At 31.8% G+C, this 27,979-nt stretch overlaps 1 long non-coding RNA gene across 1 annotated transcript; it reads right to left on the reverse strand.

Moving 5' to 3' along the window:
- LOC148936681 (uncharacterized) lies at positions 1–27,958 on the reverse strand. Its single transcript, XR_016139052.1, has 4 exons — positions 27,905–27,958; positions 27,338–27,487; positions 5,373–5,438; positions 1–49 (listed from the first exon to the last, which is right to left on the reverse strand). It is a non-coding gene; the product is annotated as an uncharacterized LOC148936681 (long non-coding RNA).
- Between the last annotated feature and the right edge of the window lie 21 nt (positions 27,959–27,979).

Consider the following 27,979-nt stretch of genomic DNA (forward strand, 5'->3'; position numbering starts at 1 on the left):
CTAACAACAGCCACCTATCCTATAGCTAGAAGCCGAGAAAAGCTAGAACCTAGGAACAATGTTGAGAAAATAGTCTTAGAATTCATGAAAAAAATTATATATTCCTAACATTTTAAATACAGTTAAAATTCTCCATTTCCAAAGATTATAAATTTTACAATCTTAATCTTTCAAAAAGATTTAAATTTTTGTTAAAATTTTTTGATCTTTCTTAAAACACATTTAGTATTACATACAATGTAGCTGTAATTTGCATTTATAAATACAAATAATTGGCGTCAATAAATAATCAATTGAATGAAAAAAAAGATTGAATGTACAAAATATTCAAATATATTACGCATGTAACATTTACGCAACACACGATTTAAAAATAAACTTTAATTGAGATATTAACCATAAATGTACAAATTTTACAAAACTAGTCGAGAACAATGCATACTCTTTTTGTCATAAGATGAAGTTCTGACGTCGACTTACACCTGCAATCTTCCCTGCCAACCGATATGAAAACATGGCCGTCGCTCGGCCTTTAAACACCACTGTGAAAGCTCGGAAGGTCGATATAACGAGAAGACATGGAGTGGTGGGAGTATGGACGTAGAAACATGGAATCCCATCGGGTAAGAAACCCTAGCGGGACAAGGTATATGTATAGACAGGTAGACCACTTTAATTTTAAATGTCAACTGTAATGAAAACTTTCCTCATTAGGAACCGTCTTAATATTCCGCGCCATTTTGCCGTTGAATAAGTGTTCGAAGTTCAGCTACTACATTATGTCACGTATTGCGTCCTTAACTGGGGACTAATCTATCTTGGGAAATAATCGCGTTATCGAAAATTATATTATCAGCGGTGATACGACCGTGAAGATAATTACGAGGATCATGGTGAAGATTGCATTTGCAGCAAAGTTGAAACAAATTACTTTTTTCGAATAAAAATTTCCAATATTAAATATATATTTTATAATTATGAATTTTATATTAAATAATTCTTTCTTCTTGATATTTAGAAAAAAAAAATTCTATTAACGATTGTGGATTAATCTACATAATACATTAATCTACATCTGAAGAAAATTTTAATAATAATTTAATGATAATTATTTTGTATAACGTTTTGTATAATTATTTTGTATAACGTTTTGTATAACGTTTCTATAAAATTTTTATACTATAAAATTATCTCTCTTGTACGCATGTAAATTGAGATTTTATATACTTGGTACAACGTGTAAAAGTGAGCTGAAAGTGGGGGGTTTCTAAATTGCTACATCAATGTGTGACCACCATTAGAAAATTTACGAAACATCATGTATGCGGGCACTTGATTATCTCAATTAGTTACTTGATTTGTCATTAATAAAAAGTATTTGTCATTTCAAAATTTTATTAACTAAAAAATGCAGAAAGAATTCGAGTTTTTTTGCATTAAATTAATATTAATATTCTTTCCACTTCTAGTTTCAGAGAATTCTATCATCTTATTTTGAATTATTATTTATTATTATTTATATGGAATATATAATCTTTTTTTGTACATATCTAATGGTCAAAATTTAATATTTTTTATAAGTGCTTAGATGATAATGATATCATATATACAGTATAGCTTTTAAATAAATTCTTCAAAAATCTATACAGTTATCAGAAAACAAAATAAAAATCTGAACAAAAACAGCATTGACTAAAGATAATTAAAGGCTTATCTCAAACACATGATTTTTTTCCCATAGTAATTATATAGCTGTCTTTTTACGCAGATCTAACGGAAAGAAGCAAAGATTGTGTTAGTAAGATAACTGATGTAAGATATAGACTCAATTTTATAAGAATTTACCATAGAGGAAAATCTCCGAGAGAAGGTAACAAGAATGTAAATTGCAAGCGGAAGGACCGCGATAAAACGATACACTGAGTCGATCGGTCGACTCGAGGAACGGCATGCAGAAGGACGAGAAGAGAAAGCTGAAGAAACGAGGAAAGGCCGCTAACTACGGCTAGCGGCCATGTACAGGAGCCGCTCTTTGATTATCCCGCTGGTTGGTATAATAACAAGTTCATGAAGATGTTGATGCGCATGCGCGCACGCTACCGCCCTTCCCTGATCTGTGAAGCGATCTTCGAATAGCGCACACCGACACATGCGTTAGAATATAATATACTCCATTTACATACTTATAGGCCCGCATAGTCACGGGTCGATGGAAAACTCTTCCCATCGCTCCTCTGCCATACTCGTTGGCTTAGCCCCTCTGGTTCTCTTCTCTTCCTCGCCACTGTCGAATCTTTGTTTTCAGGGTCTCTTTCGCTCTTTGTTTCTCGATCTCCTCCGCCATACCTCTTCCGATCACTGTTATCCCCGCCTTAATTCTCTTCTTTCATTCTTTTTCTTCTCACGCACGTCTTTTTTACAACTATCTTTGGATCTTCGCGTGATCTTCTTTCCTAGCTTTCATCCTGGAGCGTCTGTTATCTGTGCTGTCTTTTTTTCAGACAAAGTATAAGTGATCATTGTGACAGATAGATTCAAAGGTTAGTCCGGAGATGTCTTATTTGAAACAATGTTTTCTTCGTGTTCTCTCGTGACCCGCTCGTAAATCCTCATTTCGAATCTTGAGTTTCATATAAAATTCACCGGACACCCCACCTTTTCAGCGAAACATGTCACCCTCTTTCGCGATTTTTTTTTTCTTTTATGGGTTCCATCTCTGAGCAGGTACCCGTTTCTTTCTTTGTTCACTTTGACCGGTCCGATGTAATCTAGTCGACAGATACTTCTCTTTCTTTTTTCTTTTCTTTTTAAAGTAGTAATGCTAATTGTATTGTTCATTCATACTCCATTATTTCTTTTTTATCAATAATATATCTGAAGAATATTTGAAACCTAAGATCGGTATCATACTTTCGGTCGAGTTTAAGAATTTTTCCCATGATCGGAGATCATTGCGACACAACAATCGAGATTTCCCAATCTAAATCGTGTGAATCAATCAATCGCTACTTCACGCCTGATGATCTAATCGGATATTGAATAACATAGTCATTCTTAGTTCCGATCGCGCAGTGCTATGTAGTCGTAACATCAAGCACCAAGACCTCTTCTCTTCTTGTCAATGCTTCTTGGCAATGACAGGTGAAACACGATGGCGACGGCGGCGGGCGTGACAAAAACGTACCGGACGTTTAAGTTACATCACGATCTTTCCCGGGTGATAAATCAGAGAGCTCGAAGCTGCGCGACACGCGAGTCGTAATATTTAAGTTAATGGCTCGGTATAATAAAGTTAATGGCTTCATGATAGCCATTCGAGGGACAAGCAGAACCGACTGCCGCGCGTTCGCGAGAGCCGACGAGAGCCGCCGTAATGAATACACTTTAAGCGATCTTCAGCCTACGATGTGCAAGTGCGACGTCCGACGGTCGTGTATGCGCATATACTCGGTACCAAGAGTGCCCAGGTTTTGCATGTTGGTTCGCGTGTCTTGGACCACTTTCAGCGCCGCTTCTCGCCATTCTCGCGAGCGCGAGCGAGAGAGAGAAAATGAGAGTCGCGCTGGAGAGACTCGCCTTTATCACCTTATAAAACGAGGATCTCTCACGCGCGCGGGCGTAAATAATGGTCGATGGTCTTTCTCGAGGAGGAGACGCACAACACGTTGAACGTGATACGCGTGTGCCACAAAACGAAATTGCACTCCGTACCGCGTTTCGATCGCGCGGCCGACGCGTCAATTGATGATAAGATCGTTTTAGCATCTCGAAGATAGAGAACAAGAGCAGGATCAAAATTTGTAGGAATAGAAATTGAAAAGCTCTTTCAAATTAATTCATATACGTAATGAATAAATGTATTGTCAAACATTAATAATAAGCGTATTATATACGCTTCATTAAAATTAAAAAATGATTATTTTCATCGTATTCGCGGAACGAATGTTTATTTCTAAATACTTGTCATAATATTTTTTTAGCAATGTTATAACCAGGTATGTCTCAAGGCATGCTATTAAATCTTCTGTAATATAGTAATGCAATTCGATGAGTCATATATTTCTGCTCCTCAGATTAATTTAATGATTCTAGTACCAAGGGGAGGAAAGATACGACTGGAGGAAAGATGCGGCTATAAATAAGCCGCATCCGCTTATCGGGATAATTTCGAGATTGCTTAAAAAATATTATGACGTTTTTACACATCGTAATATTTGATGTAAAGATATTCATATCATTTTACTCTTTTCCAAACGGAAAAATTTTCTTAAACTTAAAGTCATTTCTTAGAAAATTTAATTTTTAGTACTAAATATTTTTCTAACTAATTTTCATGTCAAAATTTGAAAAAATAAATACAAAATTATATATATAAAATTATATACAATTTTTAATTTAAATTTGAATTCTTCTTGTTATTGATCTGTATATAACTACTATTTTAAATGCATATATTTTAAAAGTATCGATATTTTTGTTCAAAAAAACTATCTCAATCTTTGACAAAAGATACCGTTTTTTTACGTAAATGCGTTTGCTATCGAGCACTTTAATGGAATATAATGAAAGTTTTAAAGCGTTAGCTAGAAAGTTTAATGTGTTTGCTAGGAAATTTCTATTGTAAACGTTCATATTTCTCAATCTTCTTTTTTCAGTTTTCGCTGCCTATCTGCCTAATTGCTGTTAGAAATAACGATTTCTCTTTTTATCTGTGTATGTGTGTTGTATCTCTTTATTATCTCTTTATTACTATAATTTCCTTCAAAGAAGGAATCGAATAATCGCCTTATCCTGTATTGCACACAAATTCCCTTTGCAAAATTGCACTTTCTACTAAGTCATATATATTTATATGATTCTAGAATTATTTTTTTACCATATAAACTAAATATTGTTCATAATTTAACTTATACGTATATAATATTATTTCTATTTCATCTTAATTGAATTTATAAATTTTTATCAAAAACATAATAACTATCAAAAAATTAATATTTTTATTCTGTTACATCCATTTTCTATATATATATATATATATATAAATATATTTAGATTATAGATTTAGATGAATATATAAAATGTTCAAGTTACACAGAATATTTTTCATATCAGTAATTAAAAGACAAATAATTAAGAAGAGTTTGAATTATTAATATGATATCCCAATTAGTAGCATTAATTAATACGTATTTCAATATCATTTGTTCGATAGCATACGTATTCTTGTCTCGTTAAGGAATATTGTAATTCTTATTTCTTATTTCGCATGAATGAGCAGGTAGAAATCAATTCTTTCTTTGTAATTAACTGCGATCGCTTTCCGTTACCTTGTATGGCTGAGTTATAAATTATTTCTTAGTGTACACATTTACCTTTGATAAGCCGCAAGTGGGGTGGTGAACCAATGGCAATAATTCTTCTTCGCCACATGAGGAATCCTGTAATAAAAATTGAATATTAATACACGCTTGAATATTCTCAATGTCTAATCGGTGTTTATCGATAAATTTTGCATACGATTTATTGTTTTTTCCATGCATCGGATCCAAATTTTGTATACACTCAATAACAATTATATTTAATTAAAAAAAATTACGTTTAATTGTGTGAGAAGAACGATAAAATACATATGTTTTAAACATTAAAAATATTAATTATTTACTTTCACAAATTAATAACCACTTATTATTATAATCATAATTATATAGGCATTTATTTCAAGAATGTCAAATTTATTAAGATAAAATTATTATTATTGTAAAAAATATATTTTTTATATTTATATTTTAATTTTATTAAACACTAAGAAATACAGGACTTTTGTATACAGATTATTTTGTTAATTGTCATTACAATCTATTATAATAATAATTCTAATTCAATTTTGATAATTGAATTTTCTTTCATTTTGTTTTTAATAACTTAATTTATTATTTTTAGAACAATTTACATAATAAAAATTCATTGCTCAATCTAAAAAGACATTTGCTTTGAAATGTCTATTTTTTTTTAAATTAATATAATTACTTGTTAAAATTTATATTGTTTTATATTGTACATTTTAATTATTATTTTTTTAAGTATTTTTAGACATTCAATATCTAAATATATTTAATGATAAAAATTCAAAGAACTTTTCTAATGAAAAGTCATTCAATGAATAATATAACGTATTAACATATTGTTCATTTAGCATTGACTTAATCAAGCAATAAATTTATATTGATAGTTCATTGATAATTCAATTTGAATGAACAAATTACCTTAATATCAAATATCGTTGACAAACTAAAGAAGCGACAAGAAAGCCGTCGGAATCTGACCGCGTTGGCGAACATGGTTAGTAACGCTCTGTCATACACAAATATATTCACAATATTTTATTAAAATCTAAAGAGTAATGTAAAGAACCGTCAGTATGCCGTGCTGTCGAAACGAAAACTGAGAACTGTTTCCCAGGACGGTAAGACATGTAGACGAAAAGAATCAACTCAATGTCACTACGATGAGTCCTTGAAGCTTTATTCGCTTCGGTAAATGCGGGACATTGGAAAAAAATTGGAGTATTGGCGGAAGAAAACCCTTTGTAAAGGAGGAAAAAAATTTGTGAGTGATTTATAATGATTTCTAGATCCGTGTAGCCTTCAACATAGTGTTTTTGATGGGGCAAACTCCCCATCATATGAATATGCGTCTTTTGAAATACTGTTGATGAAGTTTTGTTTAATTGCAAATAACTGCAAGTTTTAAAAACATTTATCATAATAGATGAATTAATAACAATTATTGAACATCTAAATAATGTTTAAATATAAACTTTAAGTTAAATTACATTTATGTTATTGCAATTATAGCCAATGATAAATAATATATTTTATGTTTTTTATGAACATAAGAAACTAATTTTAATTAGTTTAAAAATATTAGTAAATTTAATTTTAATTTTCATTTGTCATAAGCAAAATGCCGTCATGCGACACAACAAATCTTTTTATTCTGATCTAATATGAACCATTGCTTATACATCATACATCAAAAATATAATTAATTTATTATAAAATTATTTGTTCTAGTAATATTAAATAAAAAATTTAGAATACACATTAAACATCAAACGTATATTTTTTAATAATAGTATATTATCAAAAATATTTGATTATAATGTTGCAAAATCGTTATTTACAAAATTATTATTTGCATTATACCATCGATAATAAACAAAAAGAGTTAAGATATTTTAAACTGAAAATTGTGCTACCATTTCAACGCTGTCCGACGGACGACGATTGGCACGCGCTATTTGCTATCGTATAACTTAACATTCATTTGCGTTTCTAATTGGAATATATCATAATGTGGTTGCAGTAAAATATTTTTACGAGAATTTATTACAGAAAAACATAAACAATATTACGTGTTGCTTACAAATGTGTATATTCACGACATGTACCGACGGCTGCATATGATGTAACTAAAAAGTACGTGATATTTTACGTTTATTAGTTGAAATTTTAATAGATTGTAGCTGTCAATAACTAATCAATATGTAACTAAAAATATTTGTTTCAAAAATCATATAAATTATATATTTATGAAATTACAGATCAGAGAGGGCAATAATTTAATAATTTCATTTAAATTTATTTAATGTATTTTCTATAGTATGCAGATTTTGCAAATTATTTATAATTTAGCATTTAAATATTAATAGAATCAATTTAATTATCAAGTAATATGTATAAATTTGTGGAAAATTTATAAAGTGTGAATGTGAATAGTAAATGTAACATGCTCAATATCATTAATGTAAAATTGGTAAAATATATTAATGCAAAAAGACAAGAATATGATGAAACATCCTTCATTTCTTCGTTCTTTTCGAGAAAATATGTCTATTTTTTAGAAGTAATGTCCATGACATTCCTAAGTAACAATTTGATAAAGCTTTTTCCCCTACTGTACGTTTGGTGTGTCAAGTAAGTTTAGTCATTTTATCTAATGTTTCGCCTCGACATTTACTCATCACAAAAAGCAATCATCCTTTCGTGTGTGACGTCATAAATCGAAAGACCATAATGCCATCACGACAGTAGACGGCGCCTAAGACGTACGTTACTTTTATGTCAATCCATCGTAGTCTACTTATTGGCGCCAGATCTACGCGATTGCAAGATTAGTTTATGTAATAAGAGCAGGTCAAAGAAACTGGAAAGTAAATCAAATCATTCTAAAATAATACACTAACAAAGCAATTGAATAATAGCAATTGAATGTAACAACAAAACAATTAAGGGGATAATTACAAAAAAAGATTTATATCTACAGATAATTTTTTTTTTTTTTAAATTAGTATTTGTTTCAGTTTTATTCAGTCTCTGATACGTACTGCATTATCTAAAGCATATGATATATTATTATACCCATTATTTTAAATCAAAATGCTAGTTAGAAATATTTCTGCGAAGAAAATAAATCAGATATACAACAAACGTATAAGTATTATATATATATATATATATATATATATATATTGACTCTTATTTACGTAATATATTGATATTAGTAATAATAAGTGGAATCTAACTTTATTACACGTTACACACACACACGAAACTTATATGAACAGATATATTGCTCGTTATATTTTTGTCAACCGCAAGTCTTGAGTATTAGCAATCGACTACCAATCGGTTGATTCGACACTAAGAATACAGGTAAACGTGTACTGGGAAAGGAAAAGAACGACGGTGGGATAGGAGGAAACGAAAAAGGGTGGACCTAGAACTCCATGGAGGGCAGGCCAAAGGTAGGACCGCTTGCTCGTTTATCGCCTGCTAGGACGAAAGGACGAAGGTAAAAGTAATCGCCAGCATGCGAAGCACGCTTCAGACCCTCGCAACGCGTACATTCTCGGTTCGTAATATACGACTTCCGTACGTTGATGGAATATTCGAAAAATCCAAGAACCTCGTCAGCGATAGGAAAAGTATGGAAATGTCTGACAAAGATATTGTTGTGTGTGCAGCCATAATCCTGAACGTACCGATGAACGTTTCCGTGGAAGCTCACAAAATTGAGTTTCGTTTGCGTGAGCGCGAGTTTTTAACGGACTTCTCTCTGCGAATGATATCTTTCCAACGATAATATATTTCTCTTTAAGTACAATTATGCATCACATACGTTTTGGACCGATTAATTAAAATTACTCTCAAGAGATGAAAATAAAACCTAATACTAAAATGTGATTTGATGTCAAAATAATAATATCATAAAAAGTTATTAAGTTCGCATTTCTTCTTATTACACGCAATAATAATTAATAATTTCGGCAAGGGACAAAGAATAATTCATCGAAAAATCTGGAATCTAATTAAGATACACGGGTAGATTTAAATTTGATAGAGAAAGAATTGAAAGAAAGAAGAAATATATAAGATACACGTATCTTTAACACGTATCTCAGTACAAGACGCATTAATTTTGTGGATGTACAGCACCGCGCCGGCCGGTGATCGCGTTGGCATATAGGCGCGCACCGACGGAAATATTCTTCCGAATATACGACGCTGCCAGCTCGTACTCATGTCACTCCAAACGGTCTGTGTGTTCGTGTACAAGTGCTTCACCGAATGGAATGCAACGCCGGTTTCTCAGCCGATCCAACCAGCAAGCAGCTCCAACGAAAAACGTCCACCTTTAAGCAGGATGCAGATAATCTGAGTGTTTATCGCCCGAACCCAAAGGAAAGGACGAGCTTCCAGCTCGAACGCGAATGGTATCCCGAGACATCGTGGCCATTTTTAAAAATGAGTCTAGTTGTGCCCGTCGCTCTCGCCGCGCCCCAGGATGCACGCGGATGCAGCTGGCCGTAATCCGAGGCGCTTCCTTGTCCTTGCTCACGCTCGGGAGATGTAAGAGAGACCTTTCGCTCCCTCGCAGAGCCGGAAACGTTATGGATTATAAACTCCTTCAGTCACCGCGGAACCGCCCCGGACGCTCCTACGAAATTCTCCCGCGCGACTTCGATCGCGCGCTTCCCCTTTGTCAAAGGGGTCCACGTGAATACGATTATACGATGTTTGGAGAAACATCACCCTCCGGACGTCGAGTCGAGCAACTGTGTCTCTGGTTGCATCTCATATTTTATAAGTATTAAACACGCCTTCATCCCTTGCGCATTCCTTCATGTTCGTTCAAGTTTGAAGAATTTTGTCAGGCAAGACCCTCCTTACATCCCTCGAAACAATTTATGCTTCCGCGATCCGAAGCTACGCACTGAAATTTATGTCCGCCATCAAAATAAAATCTACTACATAATAGGATTGTGTACTACATATAAATGTGCACAGAAATATTTTTACAAAATTTTTATATATTTTCAAATTCAAACAAGCATACTTAAAAAGAAACAAAGGGAATTTCGTCAACATTCTATGATTTATTTATGTAAAATATTTGAACACTTAAAACTTATAAAAGTTTCATTTAACTTTTACATTCTAATTGCATTTACCTAACAAGTTCTAAGACCTTCGTTAAAATGTCTGGCTGGTAAAATAACAGGAAACAAGCAGAAGGATGAAAATGATGAGCGTTCGACGGAACTGCACAAGGATGACTCGAAAGAAGGCAGAGTAAAGGAGAGCAGGATGAGAAGTGGCAGGGAAAGGAGAGAGAAAACTCAGCTCGTTTCTAACCGTAGGATAGGGAAGAGAAATACGCGCTCGTAAAAGACGAAGCGTAGTCCCCAAAGAAAATACGAATTAAAGCAGCTAGCCGGTGATCGAGGAAACTTTTATATAATCGCCCAGAAAACTTAGGAATGAACGCGAACGTGACGATTATATTTATATTCACGAACAATCTCAATATAATAACTATTTTTAGTAATGATAATTATTTTGCATATTTTAGACATTGCGAAAAAAATCTGTTTTAATTAATTTTAATTGTGCATATAATAATTACGTATAAGAATTTTGTAAGAGTAAAATAGATAAAGCTACATTGCTAGTTTATCATTTATTGTTTAATATGTAAGAAAGTTGTTTTATGAAATCAATTCTGTATGTGTGCATTTTTTAGAGAGCCCGGCAACAATGTAAAAAAAAAACGGTCATGGTAGATTACCGAATGTTTCCCCTATGCTAAAACAATATAAACAGGAAGGTATTGAACCTCTTCGCATATTCATCCCAACAACGAGTATTAACCATAGATAACCGGAGCTCATCCTGTGCAACCCTCGCAATGAGATACAATAGTGGCGTGCGGTTTCAACCCTTTCTCTCCACCCCCATCAGATTCACCACCCTGTACAATAACGCTGAAACTCGGAGGAACGCCCGTAAAGTCCAACTCCCCCCGTATTTAATTTACTGAATAATTGGAATCAAGCTGCCTCATTTGTGTGCCCGACGACCCTTCTTCCCTCCTCCTCCCCCGAAGCGATGGCAAAACCCGCCCTGCAATTTCCAGCCCCCATGTCGAGCGTTGGATCCTGCGGGAGCTTGATGAGGAGATTTGTGCGCGCTCATAAAACCCACCTCGATCCATCCTGGCCCTCCTCACGTCATCCTCCGCCTCTCACTCACGGCCTTTCTCTCTCTCTCTCTCTCTCTCTCTCTCTCTCTCTCTCTCTCTCTCTCTCGCCCTTTCTCTTTGTCCTTCTACTTCTCTGTCGGTCCCCGAGCTCAGTGTGGAGGTGAATAAAGATGGCCAGATAATGGAACGCTCGCATGGAGGGTACAGGGATTACCAGCGTTAAAAGGGTTAGCTGATTCGCTAAATAAGCATTGAGAAATTTAAAGTTGATATTACTTTTGATAAAATAGTGCTGATACAATTATTGAATTCCGAATTCCAAATTTAGGCGTTTATCTAAATTCTATACGTTAGCGCTACATTAGTCAAAATAGTTAAAAAATTCTTTTCTGTTCTAATACAAAAATAACGATATCAACATACAAAATAATAATAATATGCAGTATTAGTTCTTTTATAGCAGACCTTGAAAAATAATCGTGATTAATAGAAACAATACATCAACAGATTTCCTTAAAACATTCTCTCTGTGAAGAATTTTAAAAGGGAAGAGTCGTAAAACGTGAATGCATTTTAAGTTTTATCAAATTTATTGTGTGCATTCAAATTTACATCATAAATATTGAATCGTGCAACTTTCTCACAAAGGTGTTAGTGACTTCAATACTGATGTTAGTTGGAGGGAGAATGTGAGAACACCGGCAAGCGAGGGAGTTCCTATCCCTGTCCGCGCATGCGCGCTTTCGATGCCCAGAAATCGATGGTAGCTATGGGCACGATATAGTTAAACGATAAAAAAATAAAAAAAAGCAGAGTAGTGGAATTGTAATTCATAATAAAATGTGTATGTCTTTGTATTTACAAAATTGAAATGTTTCTAAAATTGTAAAGAAAAAAATTTTTAATTTCGTATAAATTTGATTAGAAAATAAAATTATAAAATAGAAAAAACAAATATATCTATAACATATCATATCTTTGCATTCTTTGAAATAAATACTAGTTGTCAGTTAATTTTCCTATACATGACGATGAATCTTTACATTCATTCTAAGATAAAATGCTGTTCTGTTATTAGTATTTTTTGAAACTATATCCTTTTAGTACTTATCGACTGTATATGCAATTTTGAATTCATGTTCCAACTGAAATTTATAACGTTTCCAACTTAATTTCTCGATTTTGCATCGTGTAATTATATTCCTACACAATAATGTATGTATCATTCCTCGAAACATCGTCAAGATACCAATTTTTAGCGTCAGCATCCATCTCGGTGAGTCGTTGGTTTTTTTGTTGGAGGTACAAAACTGGCAAAGGGATGAGGTACGAGCTTGAGAAAAGAAGGAGAACACCCTGAGATATCGTTGTGCGGAAATACGCGAATAAGAAAGGCGCTCGCGGTTCCTGGGTGGTCCCCACTTCCCTCTTTCGCTCCCTGCCGTCACTCCCGTAGTCGTTCGCTTCCTGACGTATCGCGGCGCGCAAACGCGAAACCACGGGACATAAAGCACGTGGGAATCACAAATACACCGTGCACGCGCAAACGTAGCTGCACGATACACCAGAAAAATATATACGAGAAACGTAGAGGTGCTCACGCACTGCTACAAATTAACCATAGACTCGCTGGAATCTTCCATCTCTATCCCTTTACCTCTTCCTTTTTCTTTCATTCCTCTCATCCCGTCATCTCCTCCAACCAATTCCCTTCTCAAACCCGACGCCTTGCACTCCCCCTCTCGTGCCCCACCGCGACTTTACGTTTCTCATTCCCCGTGCTATTCCCTCCTACCGCAGACGCGACGTACGAGGCAGCAGAACGTGCCTGCCTTTCTCCTTCTCCCTACGTTGCTCTTTCGAAATGCGCGATACGATATACACAAGTGTGTATACGTGTGTGAATGCTGACGCGTTCGCGCACACATGCCCAACCATCGACCAGGCGAATGTCTGATAATGTCGGCTACATCGTACTCGACAAGCATGGTAATTATCCTCGCACATGCCGGTTAGTTAGTCGGTTCGCTACACACGTCTAAAAACCCATGCGTACATTGCACGGATTGAAAACTTGGTGTGTTCACCAGTTAAAATAGCATGTGCGCAAAGATAGCTATTTAGCTACTTTTCTATGCATTATATAATGTGCATTATATGCTAACATTATACAAGAGAAAAACACAACGGCGCGCAAATTATGAACCATAATAACAAGTGAATTCCTTAATAAAAATGTAATCATCGATTCACTTGTTATTATTGCTCCGTTTTATTTTTACATGCCTCAATAGTATATACAGAAGTATATACAGAAAAAATTGTATATTTATATTACTATAGGGAATTAATATTTCTGTAAATTAAAATAACATGTACATTTCTTTCAAATTAATATCTTTTTATGTGCATAAAATAGTCACAGTGTGTTTGCTATCATTAATTATATCCCATTAATTTTCATAAAGATTTGAAAAAATTTACATACATATGTACAAATTAATTTTAAATGTAAGGTGTTTTATATATAAAATTTCGTAAACTCGTGCATAAGTTAATAAGTAGTATAAAGTTTAATTGGTTTAGCAATGTCTAAACATTGGTTTAGACATAATATTTTATATAATACTAAAATAAAAAATATATTTAATATTAAATTGAAAGTATACATATATATATATATTCCATATATGTTTGTTATGTAAATAACAATACATATATGGAACACTTTTAAATGAATAGTTGAATTTCGACCCTGGTCTCAACACTAATACGATAGTATGCTATATTATCTTTATCTTTTATTGCTTCAGTTTACTTTAAAATATGTAAATTTTATTTTTTTATTTAACATTAATATTTAACATTATTCCTTGATTTATTTTTTGACTTACGTGTCATAATATGTAACCAATGTATAATTAAATATAAATCGCTTCATCTTAAAATTATTAGTGCGTTATTTCAGAAAGAAAAAATGTACTAAAGATATTGATAAAGATATATCTTGTTATTGTAAATTCAATCTTTTGTATTATATCGAATTAATGTATATTAAAAACTGTTATTCAGACAATATTCAGATAATTATATAAATAATCTCTTCAACCATCATCAATCATTAATTCATATTTTGTAAATAACATAAGAAAATCGTTAATCAACCAATATATAGTATCTTAGCATCTCTAGAAACGGTGATTTATTTCGTAACTAAATGGTTAACATCTCAGTAGATACAAGAAATTTTGAAGTGTCGATACAGAAATTGCGAACATTTCCTTCTTTACCAGCAGAAACATTATATGATTTTCCTAAGTAATAACATAAATGTTTTTATCTACTGCTGATTAATTAAAATAAAAATAAAATATTTAATACAATATATTTTTTACATAAAATATTTCAATAAATTTTACATAAATAACATTAAAATATATCTTATGTGTTAAAATAAATATTACGTAGATATTATAAGTCGATAAATCAGTTATCTGACATATCATTTATGCTATTTTGTGTGCTATTTTGTGTGTATATTTTATTTCAAAAGTATAAATTAATTGAAAATAATATATGAAATATATATATGAATAGTTTATGAGAATTATTTATTCCAATTGTTTTTAATTAATAATTATTGAGTTATTAATTTTATTTTTATCAAATTTTTTCAACTAATTTATTTAACAATAGTTTAAAGTATGTGTGTGTGTGTGTGTGTGTGTGTGTGTGTGTGTGTGTGTGTGTGTGTGTGTGTGTGTGTGTGTTATAAATATTAATATAAGATATCAAGCTAAATTTTAAAAATTTGATTAAATATCATATTCAAAAGAATGATCTGATAGTAGAATATTAAAAATATATAACTTAATTGAGTTGGAGAGAGATTTTTAATATATACACTTATAAAGGCATCTTACACAAAATGTATTTATTTGATATTTCTAATATTCATAAACATCATTCATCTTTATTTAACACGCGATAAACAAAAATGAAGGAATTTTAAAAACATTATAAGCATCAGATGAAACACATCTACAATGACAGTGCTTGTGGAACAAGTGAACGAGATATGCGCGCGCACGCATCCATGATGGCCGCAAAGATGGTTTGATAAAGAAAGAGAAAGAAGATGTTAAGACGGAAACGGAAAGTAGTGGTGTTGCCATTGGAACATGGATTATAGGTAGGGATGGCAAATGAAGTTTCGCAAACGCTATTGGTAAGATCCAAGAGGGCGTGGCATTTAGGAAACACAGGCAGCCATCATGGATTTCAGCATGGCTGCTACAAGATAGCAAAGCTATATGCTTTTCTTCTCTTCGTATGCTATCGATGGAAGCAAAGTTAAAATGCATTGATATAAATGGGATATTGGAAACTAATAGTATATCACTTTTTTAGAATTTAATATAATAAAATTAAAAATAATAAGCAATTTCAATATTTAAGTTTAAAATATTTTTCGTTTCTGTTTATTTCAATTTAAATTCTCTCATCTTTGTCAATAGTTTTATTAAAATAATAGTAGTTTTTGAAAATTTGAAAATCAAAGAAACCGAGAAAATAATTATATCTTGCGGTCTTTTTATATATGTGTATATTATTTATATAAAATATAAATAATTATCGTATTAAATTTAACTAGAAATAAATAATTTTATAACAACAATTTGTTCTCAGATATATTATATCCAAGACTTTTCGTTTTATTTATAAAACATTAAATCTGAATTAAAATTATAAAATTATGATACTCTACATATATTTCTGTCAAATTTATATTAAAATTAAAAATAAATCACCTATTCATTCATAATTAAAGTAAAAGTATTTGTAAAATAATTTTAATCGTCTATTATTTTAAATTATTGTTCCAATGATTACCCTATTTTTATTTTACCCTATTACTTAAATAAAATGTAGTCAGCATATGTAGTTACATATTTAATAACAGCATATTGTATAGTTTAATTAGTTGTATTAGTCAACACTCATTTTGAGATTTCAATGTGACAAATAAGAGGCACGAATCATCTTTCACCTGTTCATAAGGTCAATAGGTAATGTGATAACGACCGTTCATAATGGTTGCGGAGGAAGGAATTACCGTGCAAACCGACACTTAAGGTTTATCGTGTCTCTTACCACGAGGTTATGTATACTATTCTCTTAAAAGTGAACGGTAGTGAGTTGTAACAAGATTATTGACTTTAAATCCTCATGAATGACCCCATAGGAGATTGAAGCTACAAATATATTACCGATACCAGTTAAATAGGTATGTGCACTACTGAATGGCCGAAGCGTGCAAATCATTTCATCATGTAGACACAAAAATACAAGACTGAATGAAATAACTCGGAAACTTAGGAATATTGGAAGCAACATGTGCTCATTCCGAAATGACGTCATACTAACAGCACAACAGATATTATTCAAATATTTTATATTTTTACTGCATTCTAATCTATATCTAACACTAAAAATATTCTTATGACATTTCTTTAATAGCGAAATTAATGAGTTAGACGCACTAATACGGCTAAATCTTTAAAATGTGTTTAAAAATGTGTCTAGGAGGATTCTATTTTTGCGACATCCTTTTTGAATATTCTCAGAACTTATATTTTCTTTTGACAACAAGTGACAGTATAATTAATGTACAAAAAACTTTACATCTGTTTTAATTGCGCAATTTCATATCTCTGTGTGACACATTTATTGCACGGTTGGAGAAAGAATGTTTAACGCAGGAAATATGCATATGTATACGTACAAATTTCCTGTTTAAATATACGCATCAAGTTACATATGGACAAACATCGCGTGCAGAGATTAAAGATAATTTCCATCACGAAATGTGGATTATTTACTACTCTATAGATGGCAATAAAGATTTCATGTATTCTAGTTTAATTTTATTCCTAGACTCACTCGGTCAAATCTATTTTAACCACATGTTGTAGCGATTAATATACGTTCTAACATATCTTATTCGTGAATATGTATGAAAAAATATTCGAAGATAAGTGAAATTTTTGAGGTGACATCACTTTATGATAAGACTATGAGGCCTATTTTTATATACTTGGTAAAAAATGATAAGCTGCGGACAGCCATAATTGTCCGATAAAATCTACGTAATTAATTAAAATTGTAAAATAAATTTGATAAACATGAAAAGATAAACATGATAATAAACCATCATATTAATTACTTATAAATATGGTTTACTAAACTCTCGTATACAAAAGACAAAAATATTCTATTTATTTTCTATTATAATATTCAATTTAATAGGCTTTAAAAAGAACAAAAAAAAACAACAATCAACAACACATTCTGTCGGATAAAATATAAAGGCAATCTTTTATTATTTATTTAAATAGTAAAAGCAGTTATTATATGCAACCAGAAAACCAAATATACACGAAGACACGCGGAGAGTATTGACATAAGAGCAAGTATTTATGAGTAAAATAATAACCAGATTTTATGGAGTCTGTGACAAGTGAGCACTATTACATTGGTCATAATTGCAATTGATTATTATGTACTATGATTACGTGGTTGATGATTCTGCATACAAACAAGATGAGCATTCTACACATATTTATTAATTGTTTTAACAGAAACAAAATAACATTTTCGGTCTCAGTTTTCATAAATATAAACACAGTTAAAATTCCTTGTGCAAAATTAAAGAAGGATGTTAATTCATTTCAACAATAATTTTTAAAATATCAAATTCAAAATATTGAATTATATTTACTTTTCTTCATAATTAAGAACAATATTCAAATAAAAACAAATAATTTGAATATAAAAGCAATTTTTGCTTATAGTTATAGCATTCAAATTAAATTAATTCTTAGCAAATAGATGTAAAAAAAAACAGACAAATCATATTTGCTCTTGTGAGTCTAAGTAAATCTAATAAATCGTTTCCAAATTGCACTTTCAGTTTCATAGACTAGTAAATGCTTCATGTTATGGCCTTTAAACATATACGTAGCATATGATTGTCCATCTATATGATTCTCTAGTTTATTGCTTATCAAATTTGCAAATATCGCAAAGTTAAATATAAATAAAACCGATCGCACGTATTACGACATAATTCTATGCTAAAATCAAAAAGCGTGATAAAATATGATAAATGCAATAGCCTGCATGAAAGTCACATAAAATTCACACTTTATTCTTTATATCATATAGAACCATGATTCATGTGCAATTTCAAGTATTATGTAGTATAATACAAAATTAAAACTTTTCAGAGAAGAAACAGAGTTACAAAATTTGATGTAAAAAATAATATACGTAATAATAAAAATATGCTTGATTGAATATCAAAGTTTGTTAAAACAAAAGCAATTAAGAATATCGAAAAGAATCTTTTCGTATATTTTTCTTATCGCGAGTCTAAAAATTTCGTACCGTTATACACACGGATTCGATGACACTTTGCATAGTGACTCCGACCCATCTCGAGAACTACTCTCTAATTGGTGGAGCAAACAAACTAATGGGAAAGTCTAACGGGCGACTACGACGCGGCCCACGCTTGGGACAGTTCAATTTCTACACGACCTTCCCACTCGCGGATTTTGTATGCAAATGTATTAAATTCAACATTTATATTTTTTCAAATATAAAATAATGTACAAGTTTTCTTAATTTATATCTCATATATATGCGATATATGTTAATATAACGGTATTTAAGTGTATTTATAGTTTATTATTCAGGAGTATTTTTGTCACGTGATATTAATATTTACAATCTAATTTAGCATTTTGTTACGATAATAAAATCGTGATCAACGAGAAAGGTAAAACACTATATCGTACCTTAAGTTTCAGCGTGTCATCTAGTAGATGTTATAGAATCTTCCAGTAGAGTAGTTTTTTAAAATTTAACAAATTAAGTCTGCTAAAGTGACACTATAGCAGATATGATTTAATCACTTTCACTGTGACCTTATGATTTATATCGTTCGTTCTCTACATAATAATTCTCACTAGCACTAAAAGGTACTGGGTCATTATATCACTTTGTGGAGCCGTGCTACGATCAAATCTTTTCACCGGATATCATGAGATTCTTCACCGTCAATGACAACCGAGTAAGTATGAGAAAGAATAAGAAATCAATTAAATAACGCGTTTGTTGATAGATAATACAAGTATAAAAAGGCGATTGATAGAGAAAGAATTTAATGAAAAAGGGAAAAGAAATAGTGAACAATGTATCCCGCCGCGAAGGTCGACCATTGATAGTTGGTCTGGCAATTCTCGTGGAATCTTCAAAAAGGCCGGCAGCCGTTCGGCGTACGAAACTTGGACGGCGATGAGGACGACATCGACGACGTAGGTCACCAAAGGAGGTCGTACGCGCGTGCGTGCCGCCAACAATGTACTCCGCCGGTACTTTTCGAGCACATAACAATGGACCACGTTGGTGAAACGAGGCTCATGATATCTGGATGGGACGTACCGCGCACTCAGCCGGTCGTTCCGCCGCGCAGACTGCACGCTCCACCCTCCCGGCCCCCCTTTCGAACACCACTCGATACGGTTTGACCCCCACCATTGGCAAACTGCGGTACGCTCAGCCGGTATAAGAACGCCCGGAATTCCGCACCACTCCCGGTACGCAACCATCCCCCACTCGATATGAGCACATTCTGTTCTGGCGCGCCTAGCCGAGCAAGCGGAACTTCCCCCCCCCCCCTTCCCCTACTAGCCAAGAATTTTGGCTCGAATACCGCGATATACTGGGCGCATAAGAAAAACATAGATTACCGCGAAATATATAACATTGTTTACTTCAAGCGGCTTATGTGTAGCTACTTGTCGCTTGAAGTAAACAATTCCTCACACACCTATCAATAATGATCGCCGGGCGGGAATATTTTACCATGCGCTTGCGTTTGCTGATAGGCCGAGCTATATACGGTGATTTTTTTAATTAATATCTCGATTATTATTGCGAATATCGCAAAATGGTATGGGATGTTTATGTTCATTCTCGGTTCCATCTATTTTTTTACGAGCGGTGGCAGAAGTCTCGCGGAACACCCTGTATAGCAAATAGTACATATGTATTCTTTTCTTAAAAAAAATTCTTTTCTCTTTTATAAAAGTTATAGAATAATTATAGAATTTTGTTTTTGAAAAATTCAATAGAAATTTTAATACAATAGAGATTATTTTGTAAATAAAATTTTTATAAAAAATTTTTATAAAAAATTTATTCTTATTAAATTAAATAATATTATTTCATAAAATAAATATAACTGTGTTTTGTGGAGAGATATATTATTTTTCGATTATTTAGTTTATTAAATGTTGTTTTTTCATAAATAAATTTTCTTAATAAAATTCTTATGATTTGAAAAATTATATTGTTTTAGACAATTAGATTTTTGTGTATATGTAAGAATTAATTTTATAATAATTTAATAAAATAAAATATCTTTTGTTTTTCCTATGACGTAAAATTTTATAAATATTTTCTATTTAATTATGTAAAATAAAGCATATTATTAATTTCAATTTTCTTATATTTATGTAATTATATTACAAATATATTTTGTGTCTATATACATATATAAAATAATAGATAGATATATATATATATATATAGAGATAGTAGATAAATAGTAAAAGTATAGTATGCCATATATTACGTTTATATTACTTATTACTTTTTCATCGAAATATACATGTAATTTTTAAATGATTAATGTCATCTTATCACAAGTAAAATAGAAAATCTATTTAAGGCGTCATATTTGTTACAGTATATAACTCGAATTTGTAAAACCGTCGTCATTGAGGTAAAGATAATTCTCGCTTTTGAAATCGGAGATCTAACAGGAAGGCACTTTTCACACATGAGAAAACCTAAAATATCGACTACTTCCTTAAATCCTGAAAGAAATCTAGTATCCCTTGTTACATAAAATGTGGTTCTTTTACGATTATGTGTGAGAGGTACAAATGGCTCGACTATTAGATATTGTAGTGTTTAATACATGTAATTTTAAAAAGCATACAGTATTATATAATTTTTCATAAATACATAGTATAGAACTATGTACACAAAGATATGTTCATATGCTAAATGTATATGCTAATGTATTTTATATATATATATATATATATATATATATATGTGTGTATAAAATACATTAGCATATACATATATATAATAATGATAAAAAATCATATATATATAATCATATATATACGATTTTTCATCGAATATATATACACACACATCATCATAATGAAATAAAATGAGTAAACAACTTATGTTTATTTATGTTTACTTTGCAATAATAAAAATTGAATTAGTAGGAAGAAAGATAGATAAACAATGAATTAAAATTTTTTGAAGACTTTTTTTAAGTTAATTGAATTAATTTTATAAAAATTTTATGAAATTTGAAAAGTTTAATTAACTTCTATCAAATGTTATGTTCTGTCTATATTTAATATTTGAAAGTATAACCACAGCTAAAAAAAAGCGCTAAAGAAAAACTTGACTCACGCAGTTTCTGATTCAATTCCGCAGCACATTTGTAATATAAAAGTCATCGGCTTTTATAAATTAGTTTTAATAGGAATCACGCGACCGATAACAAATATATCTTCCTTTGAACTTTCGTTCCGCACAAATCCCATTCTTCGTGCCATCATCGAAATGAACAGCGCCTCCCCTCCGCTTTCTTCTTTTTTTTTTATTCTCGACAGACAGAGCGCTCTCACGCAGAGTTCGAGATCATGAGCGTGTCTGACACTCAAAGTAAAATACGAGCTAGTTCTGTCTCATGTCACACAAGCCACACCTACGTATTCGTGTACAGAAGGTTTCAAAAAGCGCGGCTGTTCCCCACAAGCAAAAGTTTTTTTTATATAAAGAACTAAATAAATTCTTCTTACGTCTTAAATTAGTTTTAACACTTGGCGAGATAATCGAGCACGTTATTCAACAAATTGTGTTATCATTAATGGCATTAACAGCTTGAAACTGTTGATAATATTTATATGTATTATATAGAAAATAGAAGTGTATCGAGTTATATGTTTAGTATTAGTAACATTTTATGCATTTTACACGTAACACGGCAAATTATAACTTATTGATATTTCATTTCATGACAACGATTTTACAGATGATATAACATAACATGATACAGAAAGACAAATTGTAATAAAAATTTAGATAATTATTTTTAACATATATTTTAATCATTATTTTATCGTTTAATGTAATATTTTTTCCATATCTATTCATTCTAATTTCATTTCTGCAAAATAATAGATATCATATTTCTCTGTACAAAGGCCAAAATGTGTTTCTCTAGAATATTATTGTAGAATGTTGAAAAGCACGACACAAAGAGAATAAAACATCTAGCACAGCAGCACGCGGTGTAGCAGGTTGTTAAGAAGCAGAGAGCGCTCGAGGGCGGAGAAAAAGAGCGGCATGTGTGTGAGGGAAAGGGAGAAGCAGAAATACAGGAGAGCAGATTTGACGGTTTACTCGCGCAGGGAAGCAGCGAATCGATCCTCACAGCCAGCCAAAGCCCCTGATCTGGTCGTCTCCTCTCTCCTCGACTTTCTCTCTTTTTATTTCTCTAAATTACACTGTATATTCTTCTTACTTCTTATATACGTACAGTAAGATAATTAACACTTATTAGTTATATCCTAATAATTGAAACACCTCCATTAGATCAATTTGTTATTTAAAATAGATTTTACAAACTGCAAATGATTTTGCATATACAAAAAGTATCGATTATCTCTCTCAAAGAACCCCGCACATTTTATATGAAAAAAGTGGCTTCGATCAAATTGGCTGAAATTGAAATATGTTTTAGTTTACGTGGTGCTAATCAAAAGTTTTTTTTTTTGACAAAAAGTCTAAAAATCAATAATATAAAAGATACATTTGAAGTAAGTGCTAGTGTTTAACACATTAAAATCCAAGAGGATAGCCAAAAAACTATTGAAATAGAACCGGAGCATAAAAAGACATTTCTGACATCAAAAGCACATTGCAAAAATCAATTTTATTAATTAAAAGTTGAGAGAAAACCTGATTACGCTAATCGATGGTACGGGAAAAAGTACTAAAAGTATTAAAAGTACTAAAGGAATCTGTATAATTTTTTCTTAAATTGTTCTTTATTTATGTAAAAAATTATTTATTTATAACAATTAATGGCAAAATTGATTTTTGCAATGTACTTTTTATGTCAAAAATTTTTATGTCTTTTTATGCTTTTGTTTTATTTCCAATTGTAAAAATTTTTTGCTATCCTTGCTGATCTAGGCATGAACTTTAATGGATTGAACTTTAATAAGACTCACTTCAAATGATCGCATCTTTTATACTATTTGATATATTTGATATACTGGATATACTTGATTTTTAGACTTTTTATCAGAGGAAACTTTTGATTAACATTAGCTAAATCTTTAATATAAATTTTCTATATAAAATTGACTATATATAATTTAAAACTACACATTTTTCTATAAGATATAATATAGAACTAATTACTGTTCACATGAATTTTTTAGTGTTACTATTCAATATTGTAGAAGCAATGCTCAAAGCAATACTCAAAGCAATGACACAAACATTTACTAACATCAAGAGTTGTTATATTTATTATGACACTCAAGCGTCCTTTATGATCTATTAAACACCACGACAAATATGTCATGACATGCTGTAACGACAAGTTCTTTTTCAAACTTATGTTAAAATATGCACGCAATTACTATTCTCGAAACATGCGTGCAACGAATTCATACGAGATTATCAGTTGCAATTTTTCACTGTACAAACTTAGAATCTGTCGCTTGATAAAACAAAAATGAAAAATCCGCATGACATGTACATAAAATACGTAACGTGATTTGTATTAGTGATAATGTTAAAGAGATGAAATAAAACATATTACGATTAATAAATCATTAACGATTAATAAATCAGATGTACATGTTTGAAGATTTAGCATTTTAAGAGACGATGTAAAAGAACAAAGCGCGTCAACATTCAATTGAGCTGATTTAAGGCGTAATGTTGGGACTTCGCGCGCATTTATCACGTAACCGAATGAGCATTAACTGCATCGCCGGATATCAACGAACCCTGCGGGCCAACGCGTTTAATGCTCCTATTTCTGTTTAACTTCTCAATTAACATAACCGTGCAACTTCATTATTGCCGTTACACGCCGCTTGGCCACGAGTGTCTGCGGTGAATGGAAAATACCAACCGTACACGAGCCTTTTGTTTTTTAAGGTCCACCTGTCACTCTTCAGCCATCATAATGAACACGTGACAGCCACCCTACCTAATTTCGGAATCAGTTTTTATGTATGCGACGCTTGTTTCACTTTTACTGATTAAAACCTGCTTGTTTCCCTTCTATGTTAAATTAATTTCTGTACCAGGTGATAATAATTAGAAGAAACTGTCTAAAAGTTAAATTTATTTAAAAATACAAAACATGGTTAATTATAAAGATTATGTAGGAGACACACAATTGTAAAGATATTGTAAGAGACATCTTACATAAAAAATAATGAATGATAGAATAAATAAAAATAAGTAAAAATAAAAAATTATTCTTTTTTTTTTAAACATAAAGAAAGATGATAATATTTAGATTTATTTCTTCTAAGTCTTCTTCTAAAATTCTTATTTCTTCTTATTATAGAAATTCTAACACGTACAATCATCATTATCTCAAGATTCATCATAAAACTTACTCCTTTAAAGCATTTATTTTTGTCACGAATCTACCACAATACTGTTTTTAGACAAACATACAATTGTCTTGCATTTTATGAAAGACTGCAGTTGTCATGTTGCCGGAAATGATCACGAATATTATGTAAATTTAGTAAAATGAAAATTTGAAGTAAGAAGATATAAGAAAATTTAGATGAAGACTCTTAATCTTTACCAAAGTCACATTTTCGAAAAGATCAGTCTTGTATTTTGACAAATTATGACAAAAAATAAACTTGCTGTGTCTATGTATTGAAAAAAACAATTATTAGAAACTTTTTGAAAAAAATATATTTAAAAAGGAGCAACGAAATTTTTTCATTATAAATTAAAATTAGCATCAAATACTCACGTTCAACGATTATAGTAAAAATAAATTGGTGAAATAATTATTTAAATTAATTTTATTTAATTTGTTCTAATGAAATTCCTATGAAATTTGTCAAGTAAATAAAATCAAATTGTTTAAAGTATTACACAAAGATTCTAAAATTTTAATTCGGAAAGTCTAAAAGACTGTGCACTCTTCTTGTGATATTTACTTTTCTATCATACAAGACTCAAGTTTTGCTACTGTCCCACAATATATCTAATATTAAATATTTACACGTATTGAAGGAAAATAATTTGTCATTCGTACCGCGTATTACAAATATACGTAAGCAATGTGAAACAAGAAAATTATTTACTATTAAACAGATAATTCAGGTAACAAATATTTTAAAATGTTAAAAAATACTATTAATAATAAAATTAATCTGATAAATCCTGTGAGAATGCAATTATTTGCGATAACACAATTATTTTCAAACAACAATTGCCCAATTTGCGTTTCGTTTGCGTTCATTTTGCTTTATTTCACGCGGGGGAAAACGAACCGAACTATGCGAACGTGAGCAGTTAAATAGAGTTACGATAAACCGAACCATTAACTTCTGTTATGAACGTCATATGCCGCAAAATGACGATATCTGAATTTCGCGCAAGCGCTACACCCGGACTGAGCAAATTCGGGAAATGAAACATATAATATGTCAATCGCGTGCACTTGGAGAGCATATAGACAATTCATATACGTCCTAAATTTATGAGACATAGCCTTGATTTAAATGATCATGAAATGTACGGCGGGACAATTTTGTGCAGGTATAAAGTCATTCCACGCGGTTGTTATCGCTTGCGAGAATGTTCTATGTGAGCGGCAGCAGCGACTGGCATGTTGAAAATATATTGAGATACATATAAATTGCTAATAAATCACACAAGTCTTTACAATGAACCAACTTGAATGTAAAACAAAGAACATTGTCAGGTAATATTATAAATGAATGATATAGGCCGTCCTATATATTCGCGAGGTGCGTACGGGAAGTGAAATACACAGTACTCGTCGATTGTGTAATCGAAGACTTGCGAAAATGATAATTTCACAAGATAACAACACTATTCTTATCGCTGTTCCACTTTAAACAAATTATCAGACCAGTCAGTCAATAATCGAGAAGTGCGATACAAGACTCTGCTAGTGATTAAAAAAACAATTCAAGTCAAAACTGAATAATATTAAATACTGTTCGATAGTTATCCATACGTAAATTTCATTTGTTGCTATTATTAACTAACACATCCGTCTTATATCCATCTTATAATTTATTTAATTTGCTTATTGACAAATTTCGGTCATGGAATAATGATAGATAATGATATTATCCCCCTGCTATGGTCCCTTTTGTCTCAACGTATTTTATATATTATATTTCTATTATAAAAGATACAAACATGTATTTCCTGGATTCTTCAATTACGTTATAAAATTAAGTTAAAAATAATGAATTTCACATACTCAGGCCATTTCTTTGTCCAAAAATCTTAAATATATAGTTGAATTAGAGACCATAACAGGATTAAGAAACTTATGTTATGAAATGTTTTTATATATATATACATTTCGCGAGCTTACCTTTAAGATATTTGGAGTCGGGATTGCCAGGTCACATAGATAAGATTTCAGTCGCAACGGACGGAGAATGAAATCCGCTAACGAAGTTATGTGACGGTGAACGCGACGAGAAACAAAGGAAAGATGCCGAAGTAAGTGGGAAACTCTACGCTATGACTCCACGGCTACGACCGTCGGTAGGTATGGACCAAGCGGCTGGCCATGAGTAAACGCATCCTCAACCCTCGAGACGAATCGAAATGGGGTGCGGGTGCGGGCATTCCGGCCGCGGTTCCGGATACCCGTGGACCCTGCGTCGGCGTCGTTGCACCCCTGCGCGGACGTCGCGGCGCAAATTCATCCCTTCCATTCGTGGGAGGTCGACGCAATAGATATCTCCCCCTAGATGTATATCCCCTTCGTTAACTCCCTCTTCTCCTCTCGATAGTATAGTAGTAGTTCAGGGTTTCCAATGCTACCGCCATCAGGCCAGGCCCGCGACTATCGCTAAATATAGTGTCGACATACATGACTTTTACACATCAATAAGTCTTCAACATATCTTGAATTCTTATGTTTATATCATACGTAAATATGAGTTGTTTCAGATAATCTCTGCGTATTTCTTGCAATACCTTGCATTTTCAACATTAATATGCATTT

The sequence above is a fragment of the Pogonomyrmex barbatus genome, unplaced genomic scaffold (genome assembly GCF_055798465.1).
Source record: "Pogonomyrmex barbatus isolate J1 unplaced genomic scaffold, ASM5579846v1 scaffold2, whole genome shotgun sequence".
In the NCBI taxonomy this organism is placed as follows: Eukaryota; Metazoa; Arthropoda; class Insecta; order Hymenoptera; family Formicidae; genus Pogonomyrmex; species Pogonomyrmex barbatus.